The following is a 17,098-nucleotide window of genomic DNA, read 5'->3' on the forward strand; positions in this document are numbered from 1 at the left end:
GCCGCGCGCCTTGGGGCCAGGGCGCCTTCTTGAGGAGGAGGCGGCTGAGGCGCCCCAGGAGCTTCATCACCCGCGCGGGGCGGGGTGCGGTGCAGCGAGAAGGACGGTGCGGGGGCGCCTCCGGCGGCGCGGATGAGCTCAGCGACTCGATCGAGCCATTCTTCATAGACGTCGTTGATGGGGCGGTAGCGCAGGAGCTTGTTTGCCGCAATGAGCGCAGCTCGGGCCTCCATGGCCGCGCGGGGCGCGCGTGACGAAGAACCAGCGGGGGTGAGCGAGGGCGTGGCGGTGCGGCCGTCCCGCCTCATGGACGGATGCTGGGACGATGCTTGCTGCTTGTTCCCCGCCGGGCCGGTGGAGGCGTTGACAGTAGGTGATGGGGAACGACGAGGGCGCCCGCCGACGGGAGCCGTCTGGGCGACATGGGAGGCGAGGGCGGCTCGGCGCTCGGCGCGAGCCCGACGAGCGTCAGACATGGTTGCGGTGCTCGGGGAAGAACGAGACGACGGAAGGCAGATTCCGGCGCACCCCTACCTGGTGCGCCAAATGTCGGATTTCGGGTTCCGGCAGACCCTTGAGGTTCGAACACTGGGGTGCGCACGGAGATTCAACCCTCTACCAGCTCGCTCCTGCCGACTCGCTAAGATCTAAACCACTAAACTGAACAGCACAAGAGACACAAGATTTATACTGGTTCAGGCCACCATTGTGGTGTAATACCCTACTCTAGTGTGTGGTGTGGTGGATTGCCTCTTGTGCTTGATGATGAACAATACAAAGGGAGAACAGCCTCGCGAGGGTCTGTTCTTGGCTGGCGCAATGAACTGCTAGGGGGAGTTCAGTCACCTCTCTCTCTCTTTCCGTGTCTTTCTATCCTTGTTCTCTCGATGCCCTACCTTGCGGGTGGCTAGTCCTATTTATAGGCAAAGGCCCTGGGCCTCTTCCCAAATATTGAGCGGGAAGGGCGCCAACAATTGGCCATTTTGAAGGGGAACAGCGGGTACACTTATCCTGACTAAAGTTGGACCTCGCCTGTCAAAGGCTCTGGTGATGACACCGGCTTGGGCTCCACAATGACTTCCTTCCGGCCGTTGGGCTGGTCTTGGTCTTGTTGCACCGAAATGGACGCCTTTGCTTGATGCTCTCGCCTGCGCTTGCTCCCTTTGCACCAAAGAGGAAAGGAGGACACTGCGTGGGCTGGCGCCCGACTGGCGCCCCTGGTCGTCATGGCTTGCGTCATGGACGCCTCGCGAAGTACCCCGCCTTGAACTCTCCGCCTCCTCATGAGCCAGCCTGACAAGGCCGTGCCTGAGGAAGCTCCTTGTCGTCCGCCCCGCGAGGCTTGGCCCCTCGCAAGGGTCTTGAGCTTGCGTTGATGAAGATGGGCTGTCATGGGCCTCCTTTGAGACACGCCGCAGGCCACAGGCAGGAAAGTCTGGGGACCCCCGTTCCCAGAACACCGACAACCAGGTGATCCTGACAGAGATGGAGATGGATCCTCGGGAGTCCACCAGGCCCCCAGAGCCTCCCGAGGCTCAGGGCCAAGGCGGCTCATGAGGAACGAATTTAGCAACGCGCGCCTCCTGCTACCCCGACATCTCTTCAGCAACGGTGCCAGGTGACATCCTTTAATTCTTTCAGTTTGGGGGTGCCCCTCGGGCTGCACTATCCCCAAGTCGCGTGGGTTCGTCCCTGCGACATGTATCCTTCTTGCATCAGTTAGAGCTGCCTAACCATTTCCCATGAGCTGATTTATGATCATCACCTTCTTGCTTCGAGTCCTATCCGCCTTGCGGTCTCCCTACGCTGTCGACTCATCCTTTGCTCATCCTGCAACGGGGGCTACACACGCTGGCACGGCGCTTGAGCTCCAGTCAGTTCCAGCAACGCTGATAAACCCGAGGACTGAGCTCTGCTCGCGGCCCGCCTCGCGCATGCCACCTCACCAGGTCCTCGGTGCCTTCGTTTTCCCGCAAAGGGATCAAGGGTAGGCAGGCGGCACCATAGGGGGTTGTATTCTCTTTCGCAGGCTAACACGCAGGAGCACCTGAGGCCTAGCTACGGGCGGGCCCAGGCAATCACCACCTTGTCCCGCAAGTCGCTTGCACGTAAAAGAGGGGCACCTGAGCATCAGGCCTCAGGAGCTCCTACTGGCTCTCCAGCCCTCACCCCCTTGCCTTGACCACGGCATCGTGACCTGGCATACCAGCGGCGGCTGAGCCTGCTCGAGGGCCGGGGCCCAAGGATATAGAGCACCTAGACAAGCGTGGAAAGGGAATGAGTGTCACGGGTCGTACCTAGTGATGCTACCACGAAGGCATGAATGGGCATCACCCAGATGAATCACTACGTGTTCGCTAAAAGATAAGTCGCTTACATGACGGCATAAGTCTCACGGCCCGATCATTCGACTCTCGCAGTCCCACCCCAGCAGTTTCACTTCCCTTTCCGTTCCTTGGGTAGCTGCTTGCACGCCAAGGGGGGCCTCGTGAGCATCGTGCCTCATGAGCTCTCACCGACCTCGAGCCGCTCACCTCCTGGCCTTGACCACGGCATCGCGACCTGGCATACCAGCGACGGCTAAAGCCTGCCTCGGGACTGGGTCCTGTCGGTGTAGAGCGCTACGCTACCTAAGGGGAGCAAAGGGGGAACCATGCCAGAGTGGTATACGCGATTTCAACACAGTAGCAAAAGGAGTAAAACACTGGAATTAAAACATTCCGATTCTTACATGCCCCCACGGGGCCGGTCATAAATCCGCACATGAAAGCAAAAGAAGAAAAGCTTCCAAGATCCAGGCCGGCGCACATCACCAGCGACGCCGAGCAGCCGCCGCCACGCTCCGGTCACGACAAGAGCTTGGCGGCACGTAGCTGTCGTCACTGGACTCCGGAGATTCACTCGTCTCAGGAGAGTCGCTAGATTCCCAGGAATCGTCACTACTGTTGGAGGAAACGCCGGTGGGGCCGGAGACGGGGCAGCACTCCAGCCGCCCATGGATGCGTCCCGCGAGCTGCTTCCTCCGGGGCAGCACTCCAGCCGCCGGCCTTCCTTGTCGAAGACTTTCAAGAACAGGGTGGAGGCGCCATCGTACTCAAAGTGCATCGAGAGGGCTCCCTCCACGCGGCAGGCTCGAGCGACCTCACCCCACCCGCGGGTCATGAAGACGTCGCCGGGAGGCACCACCTCGACCTCAGCCCTGGTGGCCAAGCTGCAGCACCCAGCGTGTTGCAGCCATAGCTCGAGTGGCCCCCTCGGCGACAGCTCGTCGGCGAAAAACCTCGGGAGCCGGATCCACGAGGTGGATGGTATCGCTTCCCACACCACAAACTTGCGCGAGCTACCCTCGGCGTGGGTCCACGGTTCAGCAGGTAGAACGGCAGCGGCTCGTCCGCTGCCACCTGGGACTGCTCAATGACATGCATCGTCGTCCCGCGCACAGGCGTACAGGGGAAGGGGGAAGCCGGGCGGAGGCCTTGCTTGCCAAGGCCTGGTCACCTCCTTCCTCACGCCGGCATCGCAAGGATAGTAGAACCATTTCTTCGGCGGAAGAGGGTCAGGCCCCTCCTGAGGGGCTTTTCCCTTTTTTGCCACGGAGAACCTCCTGATCGGCGCCATGGATGCCACGACGAAGTGGAGAAGAAGAAGGGACGAGCAGCGAGAACGCGGAGGAAGAGATGAGCGAGGGGGCTCTGCCCCTCCCCTCATTTATAGCCATAGGAAGGCCAACCACCGGCCTCCACGACCTCGTGCAATGATGATCCTCTACATGCAGCATAGACTCATCAAGTTGGATTGGTTTCAAGGCAGCATGGGGAAGTGGAGACGCCCACGTCCCATCAATCGCCACGCATCGTCCAAGGCCATAGGCGGTTAGGGCATGTGGTGCTCCGAACTTGCCCTTTGGCTTTGCCTAGAAGCCAAGTCCGAGCGCGCCTTGGGCCTGGGGGCTACTATCGGCGTTCTGGATACGGGGATGCCCAGACTTGCCTGCCTGCGGCCCACGACATGGCTCCATCGACGGCCTGGTACGGCCCAGCTTCAGCATCAACAACTCAAGACCCTCGCGAGGGGCCAAGCCTCGCGAGGCGGATGACACCAAGACCTCCAAGGGGATCGGCCTCCTCGGGCTGGCTCCCGAGGAGCAGAGATTTCTATGCAAGGAGCACCTCATGAAGCCCAGCTGATGTGAGCCATGACAACCAAGGCCAGGCGGGCGCAGGCGGGGCGCAGCGTGCCAGTTTCCTCTTTCGTGCAAGGGAGGCAAGCAGCAGGCGTGGAGTCCCGAGGAATCAACCAAAGGTTTCCATTTTGGTGCAACAAGACCAAGACTGCCAGGACGGCAGGACAAAGGTCATCGCCGAGCCCACCGCAGCGTCACGACCAGAGGCTTTGCAGGCGAGGACCACTTTAGTCAGGATAGGATGTACTTGTTGTCTCCCTTCAAATTTGGCCATTGTGGGATCCCTTCCCGCCAACATTTGGGAAGAGGACCAAGGCCATTATAAATAGGACCTAGCCACCACCATAGGGGGAGAAGACGACGGAGAGACAATCGAGATCGGGATCCATCGAATCCATTCCACCCTCACCATCTCACCAGCTCACTTGAGCCCTAGAACACCTCACCTCCTGAGGTTGTTTAACCACTGTACTAGTTCATCCTCAGCCCCTCGAGGCAATCCACCACAAGGCGGGAGTAGGGTATTACACCGCAAGGTGGCCCGAACCAGGATAAACTGTCGTGTCTCTCTTTCCCTTTGAGTTCGTCACACTAGGCTGTGAGGATTGCGAGTTGGCAGGCTGGGTAGGTTGAGATCTCCGCACACACCCTAGAGTTCGAATCTCTCAAGGGTTTGCGGAACCCGAAATCCAACACCAGCGTTAAGCATGAACATTATATCTAGATCTTGTTTGATGCGAGACGGGTATTCGTTTAAGTCAGAGAATAATGGTTGTTCTATTTATGGTCATGCACCCTTGATGAGTGGTCTATTTTTTTGGATCTCGATTGTAGTGATACACATATTCATAATATTGAAACCAAAAGATGCAAAGTTAACAATGATAGTGCAACTTATTTGTGGCACTATCGTTTAGGTCATATTGGTGTAAAGCGCATGAAGAAAATCCATGCTGATGGGCTTTTGGAATCACTTGATGCTTGCGAACCATGCCTCATGGGCAAGATGACTAAGAATCCGCTCTCCAGAACAATGGAGCAAGCCACTGACTTATTGGAAACAATACATACTGATGTATGCGGTCCGATGAGTGTTGAGGCTCATGGCGGGTGAGGGAGTCCTGGACTACGGGGTGTCCGGACAGCCGGACTATCATCGTCCGCCGGACTCCAAGACTACGAAGATACAAGATTGAAGACTCCGTCCCGTGTCCGGATGGGACTTTCCTTGGCGTGGAAGGCAAGCTTGGCGATACGGATATGTAGATCTCCTACCATTGTAACCGACTCTGTGTAACCCTAGCCGTCTCCGGTGTCTATATAAATCGGAGGGCTTTAGTCTGTAGGACACAACATACATTACAACAATCATACCATAGGCTAGCTTTAGGGTTTAGCCTCCTTGATCTCGTGGTAGATCCACTCTTGTACTACCCATATCATCAATATTAATCAAGCAGGACGTAGGGTTTTACCTCCATCGAGAGGGACCGAACCTGGGTAAAACATCGTGTCCCTCGTCTCCTGTTACCATCCGCCTAGACGCACAGTTCGGGACCCCCTACCCGAGATCCGCCGGTTTTGACACCGACATTGGTGCTTTCATTGAGAGTTCCTCTGTGTCGTCGCAGATAGGCTTGATGGCATCTTCAACCCTCAACGCTGTCCAGGGTGAGACTTTTCTCCCCGGACAGATCTTCATATTCGGCGGCTTCGCACTGCGGGCTAATTCTCTTGGCCACCTGGAGCATATCGAAAGCTACGCCCCTGGCCGTCAGGTCAGATTCGGAAGTCTAAACTTCACGGCCAACGCCCGCGGAGACTTGATCTTCGACGGGCTCGAGCCACAGCCAAGCGCGCAGCACTATTACGATGGGCATGAACTAGCTCTGCCGCCGAACAATGCCTTGGTGGCCGCGCACGAATCCGCTTTGGCCCTTAGTCCGGAGCCGATCGCCCAGATCGAGGACCGGTGGATGGACGCCACCTCGGGGGCTTCAACTTCCACGGCGATGGAGCCGAACACTAATCTTTTCCCTCCTGAAACTCATGATTCCGAGGTGCCGGACCCCTTGCCGGACTCCGGACCTCCCACGCCCCTACCAATCGAATCGGATTGGGCGCCGGTTATGGAATTCACCGCCATGGACATCTTCCAACACTCGCCCTTCGGTGACATCCTAAATTCGCTAAAGCATCTCTCGCTATCAGGAGAGTCCTGGTCGGACTATGGCCAGGATGGTTGGTATATGGACGATGAAGAAATTCAGAGCCCACCCACCACCCACTTTGTAGCCACTGTCGATGATCTTACCGACATGCTAGACTACGACTCCGAAGACATCGATGCTATGGATGACGATGCCGGAGACGGACAGGAACCAGCGCCTACAGGGCACTAGAAGACCACCTCGTCATACGACATATACATGGTGGACACCCCAAAAGATGGGGACGGCGAAGAAGCAGCGGAGGCAGATTCTTTAAAGAAGCAGCCCAAGCGCCGGTGTCAGCGGCGCCGCTCTAAATCCCGCCACAGCAAGAATGGAGATTCCGGCACAGGAGATAATAATACCCCAGAGAGTGCCGAAGATAATCCCCTCCAGCAAGACTCAGCGCAGGAGGATGCAAAAGCAAGCCCTCATGAGAGGGCGGCAGACGAAGAGGTCGAGGACTATAACTATACACCTCCCTCCGAAGACGAGGCAAGCCTCAACGACGACGAATTCGTCGTGCCCGAGGATCCCGTCGAAGAAGAGCGTTTCAAACGCAGGCTTATCGCCACGGCAAATAGCCTAAAGAAAAAGCAGCAGCAGCTTCAAGCTGATCAGGATCTGCTGGCCGATGGATGGACCGAGGTACTCGCGGCCGAAGAGTATAAACTCGAACGCCCCTCCAAAAGTTACCCAAGACGCAAGCTGCTCCCCGATTAGAGGAGGAAGCATACATACCTCCATCACCAGCGCACGATACGGCTGACCGACCACCCCGTGGTCGTGACAGAGAGGCATCCAGGCCCCCAACCAAGACCGTACCCCGGCATCGCTCCAAAAGTACGAAGCCAAGAGGGAACGCGCCGGACTTGCGAGATATATTGGAAGACAAAGCAAGGCAATCCAGATCCATCTACGGATCACGTGGGCGCCCCACGACCCATGACGAATACCGTCGAGCCGGATACAATAACCCCGGCCGGGCCGAACAAAGCAGACAACGCTCTCTCGAGCTGCGTCGTGATATTGCTCAATATAGAGGTGCCGCACACCCGCTATGCTTCACTGACGAAGTAATGGATCATCAAATCCCTGAAGGGTTTAAACCCGTAAACATCGAATCCTATGATGGCACAACAGACCCCGCGGTTTGGATCGAAGATTATCTTCTCCACATCCATATGGCCCGCGGTGACGATCTCCATGCCATCAAGTATCTCCCACTCAAGCTTAAAGGACCAGCTCGACATTGGCTCAACAGCTTGCCTGCAGAGTCAATTGGGTGTTGGGAAGACCTGGAAGCCGCATTCCTCGACAACTTCCAAGGCACGTATGTGCGACCACCAGACGCCGATGACCTAAGCCACATCATTCAGCAGCCAGACGAATCGGCCAGACAATTCTGGACATGGTTCTTGACAAATAAAAACCAAATCGTCGACTGTCCGGATGCAGAGGCCCTCGCAGCCTTCAAACATAACATCCGCGACGAGTGGCTAGCCCGGCACCTGGGACAGGAAAAGCCGAAATCCATGGCAGCCCTCACATCATTAATGACCCGCTTTTGCGCGGGAGAGGATAGCTGGCTAGCTCGCAGCAATAATCTCCGTAAAAATTCTGGCAGTCCGGATACCAAGGACAACAACGGCAGGTCACGTCGAAACAAAAACAAACGCCACATTAACGGCGACGATAAGGAGGATACGGCAGTCAACGCCGGATTCCGTGGCTCTAAACCCGGTCAGCGAAAGAAGCCATTCAAAAGAACCACTCCGGGTCCGTCCAACTTGGACCGAATACTTGACCGCTTATGCCAGATACATGGCACCCCCGAAAAGCCAGCCAATCACACCAACAGAGATTGCTGGGTGTTCAAGCAGGCAGGCAAGTTAATTGCCGAAAACAATGACAAGGGGCTAAACAGCGACGACGAGGAGGAGACCCGACCGCCGAACAATAGAGGACAGAAGGGCTTCCCCCCACAAGTGCGGACGGTGAACATGATTTATGCAACCCATATACCCAAGAGCGAGAGGAAGCGCGCACTAAGGGACGTCTATGCGATGGAGCCAGTCGCCCCGAAGTTCAATCCATGGTCCTCTTGTCCGATCACTTTTGATCGAAGAGACCATCCGACCAGCATACGCCATGGCGGATTCGCCGCATTGGTTCTAGACCCAATCGTCGATGGATTTCACCTCACGAGAGTCCTGATGGACGGCGGTAGTAGCCTGAACCTGCTTTATCAGGATACAGTGTGCAAGATGGGCATAGACCCCTCAAGGATTAAACCTACAAAGACAACCTTTAAAGGTGTCATACCAGGTGTGGAAGCCAATTCTACGGGCTCAGTCACATTGGAAGTGGTCTTCGGATCCCCGGATAATTTCCGGAGCGAAGAGTTAATCTTCGACATAGTCCCATTTCGCAGCGGCTATCACGCTCTGCTTGGACGAACCGCGTTTGCAAAGTTCAACGCGGTGCCGCATTACGCATACCTAAAGCTCAAGATGCCAGGCCCTCGTGGAGTCATCACGGTCAACGGAAATACGGAACGCTCCCTCCGAACAGAGGAACATACAGCGGCTCTCGCAGCAGAAGTACAGAGCAGCCTTCTAAGGCAATTTTTGAGTCCGGCTGTTAAATGGCCGGATACAGCAAAACGCGCCCGAAGCAATACCGACGAAGACTACCTGGCACGATCAGAGCACGCGTAGCAATGCGGCCCTAACCCCCGCCCTCGCATGATTGCAAGAACAACCCTCCGCGTACATCATTACGCTTTGGAGATACCATGGGCGCAGGGGAAGGGGCACGATCACAATGGACCCAGAGTGCGGCTCGACCACACCAGGGGCTCGCAAGTGTGCCTCCTTTTTTATTATTATTTTCCTTCTTTGTGTACACAAGACTCCGTTAACCAGAGGCCCTGCCCGGCGGCGAACCTGCCGAACTCATGATGCAACAGCCAGGGAAGAAAGAAGGTTGCGTCGAACACTCAGGTGGTCTCAATTACGAGCATTAAATTCGATTACATACACCAAGCCCGCAGCTCATCCCTGGAGGGGGACCTGTTTAATTAGTCCAAATCCCTTGCTTACCGCACTATTTGTATCAGTCCGCACTCATAGCAGACCTTCTTTAAATAAATAATGCAGCACTTTTCAACGGCAATTGCATTACTTTATATATATATATATATATATATATGTTCATTACATGACATCTTGCACCCGTATATTTTGGTACGGTCTAATACACCAGGGGCTTATGTTCCCCACATTATGGTGTGATAAGTCCGAACACTTTCATAAGTGCGACACCCCAAACTTATAGCATTATATGAATCGGCTCCGAATCATGTCTTGGGTCAATAGTTGGGTTTGCCCGGCTCCCACGTTTTGGTGCCTTACGTTCCGTTCTGTCGGCTAAAGTGGCACTGGGAGAACCACTGTGATTGCGCCCCGGTTGAGCCGGGCGAGCGCCTCAGTGGAGAAAGCTAAAACTGACCGGCATGATAAGGCGAGAGACTGGTCGCTGTTCGAGAGGTCCTTTCGAGTCCTTAAAGACTCACGCCGCTTCGAGCGAAGTTCCGGATAAATGTCCGACGAAGGCGTGGATAGTGCCCCGGATTCGGTCTTCCGAATACCAGGGGCTTTGCCGAAATTTAAAATTATAGAATTCTATGGCTAAGTGAGAGTGTTCAAGCATTATAAGTCTGGTTGCCTTGTTCGTTGTGTTGAGCGCCTCCCTAGATGGACCCAAAAATGGGAACAAGAGTGCTCAAGTTTATCCCGAACACACCAGCACTCGTGGCTCGGGGGCTGAAGCCAACGACTTGCCATCTCTCAAATTTTATAAACGGCCGCACAGAAGGTAATATTTTAAATTAAACAAGCGTTGCTTAATGCGCACATGAACAAAGTTTTCAGCGCACAGGATAATACATATCAAGTTTACTCAAAGATTACATTTCTGGGGCATTCATCCGCAATATCGCGGGCTCCCTTCAGGACAGTTTTATAATACATCTCGGGTGTACGATACTCCTTGCCCGGTGGCAGCGGGTCAGTGAGAAGCTTCTCCGCATCCAGCCTGCCCCAGTGCACCTTTGTGCGGGCAAGGGCCCGACGAGCACCTTCAATACAGGCGGAGCGCTTGATGACCTCCACCCAGGGGCACGCATCCACCAGCCGCTGCACGAGGCCGAAGTAGCTCCTCGGCATGGCCTGTCCAGGCCACAGTCGGACTATAAGGCCCTTCATGGCCTTCTCAGCTACCTTGTGGAGTTCGACCAGCTGCTTCAGCTGGTCGCTTGGGGGCACCGGATGGCCAGCCTCAGCATACTGAGACCAGAAGACCTTCTCCGTCGAGCTCCCCTCCTCGCCATGATAGAATGCGGCGGCATCGGACACACTACGCGGGAGATCTGCAAACGCCCCTGGAGAGCTCCGAATGCGGGTAAGTGTAAGGTAGTTTACATTAACATGCTTGCTTTGCATGAAAAATGCCTTACCCGCCGCTATCTTCTTTACATCTTCAACCTCCTGAAGGGCCTTACGGGCCTCGGCCTTGGCGGACTTGGCACTTTCGAGAGCCGAGGCAAGCTCGGACTCTCGAGTCTTGGAGTCACGCTCCAACCTCTCATGCTTCTCCATGAGAGCCTGGAGCTCCTCCCGTACTTCCGCCACCTGTGCCTCCTGCTTTTCTCGCTCGGCCCGTTCCGCGGCCGCACTGCGTTCGGCCGCGGACACAGCCTCCTTCAGGGCTGCCACCTCATTTGTGGCCCCTGCAATACCCATATTATCCTTGTTAATTTTATTGCAACCAAAATCCTTTTCTGTAAGGTAACTATTCAAAGTGGTGTTACTCACCTTCTTTGTCCTCGAGCTGCTTCTTGGCATGGCCGAGCTCTTGCTCGGACCGCTCGAGATCCTGCTTCAACGCACCGACCTTCGCAGTCAGTGCGGCAGAGGTCAGCAGCGCAGCCTGCAAACCCATATTGACATATTTTAAGCAACCCTGCGTATATCTTATTAGATCCTCAGTCCGGCTTTTCTTCCCGAACACCGAACTAAGCATCAGGGGCTACTGTCTATGCGGTATTACATTACATAACTTTAACTTCTTACCTCAAAGCCTGTTAGAAGGCTGCTGCAGGCATCGGTCAGCCCGCTCTTGGCGAGCTGAACCTTCTGAATCACCGCACTCATGATAGTGCGGTGTTCTTCCTCGATGGAAGCGCCTTTAAGCACCTCCAACAAGTTGTCCGGCGCCTCCGGTTGGACGGAAGCCTCCGGTGTCACGGTCTTGCCCTTCTTTCGAAGGGGCCGCCCGCCGGACTCTGGAACCACTGCAGGTTCCGACGTAGAGTCCGGCGCAAAGTCCGGAAGGCTGCCTTGCGGCGCCTCCAGAGCCTCCTCCTGATGGGTCCCTCTCTGGGATCCCACCTCGGCGTTCTCGTCTGCACGGGGAGTGGAGGCAGTCGGAAGTGAATCCACATCCGACGGGGCCAACGACCCGCTCGATGAAGCGGGGAGATCATCATCGGCCGGACTGCGGACAGTATACGGCATTAGAAGGACACTACGTGACACGAAAGAAATTGCATATCAGGGATCCGGATACTTACGATCTTGCCGGACGCCTGGCCCTTAAAGGCCACTCCTCCTCGCCAACGATGGTGTTGGCGAAACTGTCCGGGGGGATAGTTCTCCCCCTCTTGGACCCTTCGGCCTCCCCCGTAGGGGAGGCCTTCCTCTTCCTCTCTCCCTCCTCCGGGAGAGAGTCTTCTTCCTCCTCCTTGTCTTCGGGGGAGGAGTCCGCCTCGTCGTCGGACACCTGATTACGGGAACTCTTTCGAGTTCCCGCGGCCACCTTCTTGGCCTTCTTCTCCGGCCCCACGTGCGGTGCCGGAACCAGCAGCCCTGCTAGACGGGCGTTCACTGGGTCTTCTGGCATGGGAGCCGGGCTGATGAGCTGCTCGGCCTTCTCCATCCATTCCTGTCAAAGGAAAAGAGAGATTGAAACCCTCTTAGAATCAATTTGATTACCACAAGTGTCCCATAAAGGGGTTGCATCACTTACCTCGTCAGCCGGATGCTGCAAGCAAAATCCGCGATTTTCCGTCGCGGATGTGGGGGCTTCGGCGCCCTTAAACAGCACCCTCCAGGCGCCTTCATATGTCGTGTCAAAGAGCCCGCTTAGCGCCTGGTGCTATTCTGGATGGAACTCCCACAGATTGAATGCCCGTTCTTGGCATGGGAGAATCTGGTGGATGAGCATGACCTGGACCACGTCGACGAGCCTGAGCTTATTGCTCACCAGCTTCTGGATGCAGGCTCGGAGTCCCATTAGCTCCTTCGGATTGCCCCACAGCAAGCCCTTCTCTTTCCAGGAGGTGAGCTGCGTGGGGATGCCAGATCTAAACTCGGGGGCCGCCGCCCATGTGGGCTCGCGCGGCTCGGTGATGTAGAACCACCCCGATTTCCACCCCTTGACGGAGTCCACGAAGGCCCCTTCGAGCCAAAGGATGTTGGGCAGCTTACCCAACATGGCGCCTCCACATTCCGCTTGCGTGCCCTTCACAACCTTCGGCTTGACGTAGAAGGTCTTGAGCCACAGGCCGAAGTGGGGCCGGATGCAGAGGAAGGCCTCGCACACGACGATAAACGCCGAGATGTTGAGGATGAAGTTCGGCGCCAGATCGTGGAAATCCAGGCCGTAGTAAAACATGAGCCCCCGGACGAATGGGTAGAGTGGAAAGCCCAGTCCGCGGAGGAAGTGGGGAAGAAAGACGACCCTCTCATGGGGCCCGGGGGTAGGGATGAGCTGCCCCTCGTCGGGCAGCCGATGCGCGATATCGCCGGAAAGGTATCCGGCGCTGCGCAGCTTGGCAATGTGCTCCTCCTTAACGGTGGAGGCCAACCATTTGCCTCCCGCTCCGGACATATTCGGAGAAGGTCGAGGCGAGATGCGCGAGCTTGGGCGTTGGAGCTTGAGTGCACGGAGATGGATAAGCAAAGGAGGAAGAAGGCGTAGGTGAGAAGTTAAATCCTTATCCCTTATATATAGGCGGACGAAGACTATGCGTCCCCTGCCGGCCTGGTAAAACTCGCTTATCCCCCAAGCGCCACCATCAATGCCGCGGTTGGGTTACCCACGTCCGTATTGATGGGAATCCCGGAATAAGGGGAACACGATCTCTGCTTCGACAAGACGTGCCAAGGAAACCGCTTCGCTAAACGTGCTGAGGTGGTATAATAAAAAACGATTCAAGTAAAAGCCTGGTAGTGGTGTGATGTCATGCCGCATAATACGTCAACATATTGGACTTGTGTACATTTTATTCTCTCTACGGTGGAATGTGGAATTTATTTTGCAGAGCCGGACACTATCCTGGTGTTCATGATCTTCCCTGGATTATTCAAGGGAGGAACCCGCCTTGCAATGCCGAACATTATGCGCGCCGGACTTATCGTCATTGAAGCCTGGTTCAGGGGCTACTGAGGGAGTCCTGGACTAGGGGGTGTCCGGACAGCCAGACTATCATCGTCCGCCGGACTCCAAGACTACGAAGATACAAGATTGAAGACTCCATCCCGTGTCTGGATGGGACTTTCCTTGGCGTGGAAGGCAAGCTTGGCGATACGGATATGTAGATCCCCTACCATTGTAACCGACTCTGTGTAACCCTAGCCGTCTCCGGTGTCTATATAAACCGGAGGGCTTTAGTCCGTAGGACACAACATACATTACAACAATCATACCATAGGCTAGCTTTAGGGTTTAGCCTCCTTGATCTCGTGGTAGATCCACTCTTGTACTACCCATATCATCAATATTAATCAAGCAGGACGTAGGGTTTTACCTCCATCGAGAGGGCCCGAACCTGGGTAAAACATCGTGTCCCTCATCTCCTGTTACCATCCGCCTAGACGCACAGTTCGGGACCCCCTACCCGAGATCCGCCGGTTTTGACACCGACAGCGGGTATCGTTATTTTCTGACCTTCACAGATGATTTGAGAAGATATGGGTCTATCTACTTAATGAAACATAAGTCTGAAACATTTTAAAAGTTCAAAGAATTTCATAGTGAAGTGGAAAATCATCGTAACAAGAAAATAAAGTTTCTACGATATGATCATGGAGGCGAATATTTGAGTTAAGATTTTGGCCTTCATTTGAAACAATGTGGAATAGTTTCATAACTCACGCCACCTGGAACACCACAAAGTAATGTTGTGTCAGAACGTCGTAACTGTACTTTATTAGATATGGTGCGATCTATGATGTCTCTTACTGATTTACTGCTATCGTTTTGGTGTTATGCTTTAGAGACGGCTACATTCACGTTAAATAGGGCACCATCTAAATCCGTTGAGACGACACCATATGAACTGTGGTTTGGCAAGAAACCTAAGCTGTCATTTTTTAAAGTTTGGGGCTGCGATGATTATGTGAAAAAGCTTCAACCTGATAAGCTTGAACCCAAATTGGAGAAATGCATCTTCATAGGATACCCAAAAGAAACTGTTGGGTACACCTTCTATCACATATCCGAAGGCAAGATATTCGTTGCTAAGAATGGATCCTTTCTAGAGAAGGAGTATCTCTCGAAAGAAGTGAGTGGGAGGAAAGTAGAACTTGATGAGGTAATTGTACCTTCTCCCAAATTGGAAAGTAGTTCATAACAGAAATCAGTTCCAATGATTCCTACATCAATTAGTGAAGAAGCTAATGATGATGATCATGAAACTTCAGATCAAGTTACTACCGAACCTCGTAGGTCAACCAGAATAAGGTCCGCACCAGAGTGGTACGGTAATCCTGTTCTGAAAATCATGTTACTAGACCATGATGAACCTACGAACTATAAGGAAGCGATGATGAGCCCAGATTCCATGAAATGGCTTGAGGCCATGAAATCTGAGATGGGATCCATGTATGAGAACAAAGTGTAGACTTTGGTGGACTTGCTCGATGATCGGTAAGCCATAGAAAATAAATGGATCTTCAAGAAGAAGACTGACGCCGGCGGTACTGTTACTGTCTACAAAGCTTGACTTGTTGTGAAAGGTTTTTGACAAGTTCAAGGAGTTGACTATGATGAGACCTTCTTACCCGTAGCGATGCTTAAGTCTGTTCGAATCATGTGAGCAATCGCCGCATTTTATGATTTTGAGATTTGGCAAATTGATGTCAAAACTGCATTCCTTAATGGATTTCTTAAAGAAGAATTGTATATGATACAACCAGAAGGTTTTGTCGATCCAAAAGGTGCTAACAAAGTGTGTAAGCTCCAGCAGTCCATTTATGGACTGGTGCAAGCCTCTCGGAGTTGGAATATACGCTTTGATAGTGTGATCAAAGCATATGGTTTTATACAGACTTTTGGAGAAGCCTGTATTTACAAGAAAGTGAGTGGGAGCTCTGTAGCATTTCTAATATTATATGTGGATGACATATTGTTGATTGGAAATAATATAGAATTTCTGGATAGCATAAAAGGATACTTGAATAAGAATTTTTCAATGAAAGACCTCGGTGAAGCTGCTTATATATTGGGCATCAAGATCTATAGAGATAGATCAAGACGCTTAATTGGACTTTCACACAGCACATACCTTGATAAAGTTTTGAAGAAGTTCAAAATGGATCAGTCAAAGAAAGGGTTCTTGCATGTGTTACAAGGTGTGAAGTTGAGTCAGACTCAATGCCTGACCACTGCAGAAGATAGAGAGAAACTGAAAGTCATTCCCTATGCCTCAGCCATAGGTTCTATCATGTATGCAATGATGTGTACTAGACTTGATGTGTGCCTTACTATAAGTTTAGCAGGGAGGTATCAAAGTAATCTAGGAGTAGATCACTGGACAATGATCAAGAACATCCTGAAATACCTAAAGTGGACTAAGGATATGTTTCTCGTTATGGAGGTGACAAAGAGCTTGTCATAAATGGTTACGTCGATGCAAGCTTTGACACTGATCCGGATGACTCTAAGTCACAAACTAGATACGTATTTATATTGAATGGTGGAGCTATCAGTTGGTGTAGTTCCAAGCAGAGCGTCGTGGCGGGATCTACGTGCGAAGCAGAGTACATAGCTGCTTCGGAAGAAGCAAATGAATGAGTCTAGATGAAGTAGTTCATATCCGATCTAGGTGTAATACCTAGTGCATCAGGTCTAATGAATTTTTTTTGTGACAACACTGGAGCAATTGCCTTGGCGAAGGAATCCATATTTCACAAGAGAACCAAACACATCAAGAGACGCTTCAACTCCATCCGCGGTCAAGTCATGGAGGGAGACATAGAGATTTGCAAGATTCATCGGATCTGAATGTTGCAGACCCATTGACTAAGCCTCTTCCACGAGCAAAACATGGTCAGCACCAACACTACATGGGTGTTAGAATCATTACTATGTAATCTAGATTATTGACTCTAGTGCAAGTGGGAGACTGAAGGAAATATGCCCTAGAGGCAATAATAAATTTGTTATTTATATTTCCTTATATCATGATAAATGTTTATTACATGCTAGAATTGTATTAACCGGAAACTTAGTACATGTGTGAATACATAGACAAAACAGAGTGTCCCTAGTATGCCTCTACTTGACTAGCTCGTTAATCGAAGATGGTTATGTTTCCTGACCATAGACATGTGTTATCATTTGATGAACGGGATCACAT

Source organism: Triticum aestivum, chromosome 5B, assembly GCF_018294505.1.
Source record: "Triticum aestivum cultivar Chinese Spring chromosome 5B, IWGSC CS RefSeq v2.1, whole genome shotgun sequence".
In the NCBI taxonomy this organism is placed as follows: Eukaryota; Viridiplantae; Streptophyta; class Magnoliopsida; order Poales; family Poaceae; genus Triticum; species Triticum aestivum.